Source organism: Berghia stephanieae, chromosome 7 (genome assembly GCF_034508935.2).
Source record: "Berghia stephanieae isolate SIO BIC M18660-M18661 chromosome 7, UCSD_Bste_1.3, whole genome shotgun sequence".
NCBI lineage: Eukaryota > Metazoa > Mollusca > Gastropoda > Nudibranchia > Aeolidiidae > Berghia > Berghia stephanieae.
Window position 1 is genome coordinate 18,159,337 of NC_088366.1, and position 5,708 is coordinate 18,165,044.

The following is a 5,708-nucleotide window of genomic DNA, read 5'->3' on the forward strand; positions in this document are numbered from 1 at the left end:
AACCAACCGTTGATCTTGATCTTTGATTGAAATTAAATCGGTTATTTAAAAAAAAAACAATTGTATTAATTTACTATAGATAGATTGCGCTTGGCCAAGGAGTTGACAACATTGCTATCCGGAAGTATAACGGACCAACACACAAACTCTGTGTAACCATGAACTTTTATAGTCTGGTTAATACAGTTTAGTGAGAACAACTCACAAACGCGGATGGCAAAAACCATAACAAAGGCCTGAGTGACATCATCTGCATACTATCTATAGATAGAATGCGCTTGGCCAAGGAGTTGACAACATTGCTATCCGGAAGTATAACGGACCAACACACAAACTCTGTGTAAGCATGAACTTTTATAGTCTGGTTAATACAGTTTAGTGAGAACAACTCACAAACGCGGATGGCAAAAACCATAACAAAGGCCTGAGTTACGTCATCTGCATACTATCTATAGATACAATCAAAATCAAAGCCTCAGATGATCTTGTTCTTATATTATGTAAATGAGTTTCATTCCCCAATGATGGAAGTTCAGTGGCTAACATTTCATGACGCATGCTTAAAACTGTGTGCTCGAGACGAAACATAATCCTATGATCATGTGATAGATGCGTGATGTCTGATATGTACTGGGATTCGCTAAGCAGCGTAATATTATGGAATAGATAGTATGCGCTTGGCTAAGAAGCTCATAACATTGCCATCCGGAAGTATAACGGACCAACACACAAAACTGTGTGTATCCATGAACGTTTATAGTCGGTTAATACAGTTCAGTGAGCATTAAAAATAAAGAGAAAAACCAAACTGAGACTGTACCATGCTCTTGTAAAACCGGTACTTCTGTATAACTGCGGCACTTGGGCGTTGACAAAATCCGAAGAAGAACATCTGGATGCCTTCAATCGCACACAGCTAAGAAGGGTACTGGACATCAAATACCCAAAAAAGATCTCAAATGAATCACTCTATAAGATCACAAAAGAAAGACCAATCTCCCTTGACATTTTACAACAACGATGGCAACTTTTCGGTCACATACTACGCAGGGACAAAAACATACCAGCTAACCAAGCCATGTCGGGATACTTCCAAAAACACGGGAACCTTTTCAGAGGAAGACCGACCACAGCACTCCCTGTGATCCTAAACAAAAACCTCACAACACTTGGACAAAGCATTAGTCTCATAACGGCAGGGGACCTTGAAAATCTGAGAACCCTAACAGAGGACCGGCAATATTGGAGACACCTCACACAGGAAATACTGGAAACAGCCAAGGCGACCCGATCTTTCGGTCGAGACGCGAAAGGCATCTAAGTCAAGTCAAGTAAGTCAAGTCAAGTGAGCATTACTCATAAACGCGGATGGCAAAAAACAATAACAAAGACATGAGTGACGTCATCTTCGAACTATCCATAGCAAGCTTATTTACCCCTCGTCCAATATCTACGTCGTAATGCTGTCGCATATTGTGGCAGAAGAGAAGAGGTTTGTTTTCCCCAATATATATATATATATATATATATATATATATATATATATATATATATATATATATATATATATATATATATATATAAAATTATAAAAGCAAAAACCATGAAATAATAGTGCTCAACTTTTTTATAAAAGGAGCTATTTATAAACATTTTAAGTATAATTATTATTGTTTAACTTCTACAGTGCTGTCTCATGTCACAAGGACAATCTACTTCCCGTATCCTGTGACATGAAACAGTACTGTAGAAGTTAAACAATAATAATTATACTTAAACTGTTTATATATATATATATATATATATATATATATATATATATATATATATATATATATATATATATATATATATATATATATATATATATATATATATATATATATTATATATATATATATATATATATACTTATATATGTATTTAAAACAACAAATCTATAAGCTATAAAAATAAAACAGTAGCAGTTTCAAGTCTGCAACCTGGTACATATTAATAGACAGATTGCGCATCGGGGCTCTAACGGGGCCGATTAGAGATAGACGACGATTGGGATTGTTTGGAAGCTTTAACCCTTTGCCCACTAGTCATTATGACATCGGAAATGCTATCGCCTTCTACGCCAGAACAGAAATAGAGGGTGGAGCCTACCATGATATAACATTTTTTGAGCCCTAATTTCATCATATCAGTTCTGTCCACTGACAGGTGGGTGGGTATCGCTTTCCAGAACTTGTGTCCTTATATGAAATTCTGAGTTTTTGACCAATCAACGATTGCTCTTTTGATAGCTCGCTTGTCAAAATGAGTCAGCTCAACCCTTGATTTATGTACAGGCATCACAGGCGGTATATGTTGTGTAACTTCAAAGACCACGTTTGACCGAAAGCAATGAATGGAAGCCCTACTGTGGCGTGGAGAACGAGGTCTTGTATGTATAGTTACGTCATATCTCAACGCTCGTGAATTCTTAGTACGGCTGGACTCACAATCAAAACACGAAATATGTGTTTTAAACTCTTGAATCAATCGAGTTACATCAGTGCGTTCGTCTCATTGAGAAATGAAAAACTATATATAAATCAAGAACATCGACCGGAAAACAAGGACATTATCATAAAATTATAAAATTTGAGAAAGCTATTTTCAAAATCAAATCTATTACAAAAAAGGTTATTTCTAGACCGATTTTTATGAGACAAAGACAATTTTTCTCCACTTTTCAAGCTGCTTCCAACAATGAGGTTTTCAAATTTATCGCGATAAGATTATTTGTCATTATTTTTTTTTTATACCCAATTGACTGCTCAGGAAATGAATACCTAATCCTTGGCGGCTAGCGAGTAGGTGTTAAATTTTGCTTACCCTTTCCCACGTAGACGCACGCACACACACACACACACACACACACACACACACACACACAGACTTATCGTCGTCTAGCATCCTATCGTTCGGCTCGACGATTAAAAGGGGTTCGTATCGTCGCTAAAATAATTACAAAATACATATATTTAAAATATATTTCTGGTAATGTGAATTAAATATTTTAATGCTCTAATATATCAAGAATGATCATTATTATGATTTATTACGGTGTGAATTGAATTTGACTTTTAAAACTGAAGTTTAATCTGACACCCTACTCGCTGTTATCATTCGAGTCTAAGTTGTAATAAGGCAACTTTGGCCAGAAGTGAAAGACATACATTGTTTGTTCAGTCTGTGTGTGTGTGTGTGTGTGTGTGTGTGTGTGTGTGCGTCTGCGTGAGAAAGGGTAAGCAAAATTTAACACCTACTCGCTAGCCGCCAAGGATTACGTATTCATTTCCTGAGCAGTCAATTGGGTATTAAAAAAAAATAAAGACAAAGAATCTTATCGCGATAAATTTGAAAACCTCATTGTTGGAATCAGCTTGAAAAGTGGAGAAAAATTGTCTTTGTCTCATAAAAATCGGTCGAGAAATAACCTTTTTTGTAATATATTTGATTTTGAAAATAGCTTTCTCAAATTTTATAATTTTATGATAATTTCCTTATTTTCCGGTCGATGTTCTTGATTTATATATCGTTTTTCATTTCTCAATGAGACGAACGCACTGATGTAATTCGATTGATTCAAGAGTTTAAAACACAGATTTCGAGTTTTGATTGTGAGTCCAGCCGTACTAAGAATTCACGAGCGTTGAGATATGACGTAACTATACATACAAGACCTCGTTCTCCACGCCACAGTAGGGCTTCCATTCATCGCTTTAGGTCAACCGTGGTCTTTGAAGTTACACAACATATACCGCATGTGATGCCTTTACATAAATCAAGGGCTGAGCTGACTCATGTTGACAAGCGAGCTATCAAAAGAGCAATCCGTTGATTGGTCAAAAACTCAGGATTTCATATAAGGACATAAGTTCTTGAAAGCGATATCCACCCACCTGTCAGTGGACAGAACTGATATGATGAAATTAGGGATCCATAAAATGTTATATCATGGTAGGCTCCACCCTCTATTTCTATTCTGGCGTAGATGTAGAAGGCGATAGCATTTCCGATGTCATAATGACTAGTGGGCAAAGGGTTAAAGCTTCCAAACAATCCCAATCGTCGTCTATCTCTAACGGGACCCGTTGGCGCAAACTCAGTAATGTATTCATTACGAAACTGTGAAGGGAAAAAAATAAATGAAATATGAACATTGGACATAGACTTAGTACCATGACCCCCCCCCCCCCCCCCCTCTCCCAAAAAAAAAAAAAAAAAAAAAACAAAAGAAAGAAAGAAAAAATCAAAATCCTGCGTCAAGCACGTTCCGGCTATATTTACTCATACAATGTAGACAAAATTGTATTGTCATTTATTCTCTTATTCGTTGTAATAATATCTGCTATTTCATTGCATGCCTAATAGGATGGCCACCCTGACAGTCACATTCATTATTGCGTCATGTAAGTTTGTTTGCAGAATTCATTAGTCACAGTACCTACTTCTCGCCTAGAAGAATGCTCTCTTTCTCTTTGTGTCAATGGATTACAACAATTTTACCCCCGACACTTAAGGAAACCCCACAAAACGACAATTCGAATATTGGAAATTCTTTTTTCTGTAGGCAATAATATGTCGGAGTTAACCAGACGTTGACAAGTGGATTTGAAGTAGAAATGATTAAAAATATGATTTCTCCTTTTCAAGAAATTTTACTCTTTCTCTTAAATAAAGATAGAAGATAAAAAAGATTTAAAATGTCTAATACTACTAGTAATAATAACAATAATAATAATAATAATAATAATAATAATAATAATAATAATAATAATAATAATAATAATAATAATGATAATAATAATAATAATAATAATAATAATAATAATAATAATAATAATAATAATAATAATAATAATAATAATAATAAGAAGAAGAAGAAGAAGAAGAAGAAGAAGAAGAAGAAGAAGAAGAAGAAGAAGAAGAAGAAGAAGAAGAAGAAGAAGAAGAAGAAGAAGAAGAAGAAGAAGAAGAAGAAGAGGAAGAGGAAGAAGAAGAAGAAGAAGAAGAAGAAGAAGAAGAAGAAGAAGATGATGATGATGATGATGATGATGATGATGATGATGATGATGATGATGATGATGATGATGATTATGATGATGATGATGGTGATGATGATAATATTAATAATGATAATGATGATGATAATAATAATAACAATAATAGTGAAAATAATAATAAAATAATAATAATAAATAATAATAATAATAATAATAATAATAATAATAATAATAATAATAATAATAATAATAATAATAATAGTAATAATAATAATAATAATAATAATAATAATAATAATAATAATAATAATAATAATAATAATAATAATAATAATAATAATAATAATAATGAAAATAATAATAATAATGAGGGCTGTTGATTATTTAAATTCTAAAGGAAATTGATTCCAATTTATTTCCTGGGTGCAAATAAGCCTTTTCTCCACCGGATCTCAGTCTAGTTTTAGGGATCTTCAGAGCTTAGAATCGGAAGAGGAATGAAGACATCTCTGTGGTTTAATTTTCAATGAGTTTCTTCAGATAAGAAGGGGCGCTATTATCTCGATATTTGAAAATTTATGCTGCTACGTTATATTCTATAGATGGAATGCGCTTGGCTAAGAAACTCACAACATTCCATCCGGAAGTTTAACGAACCAACTCACAAAA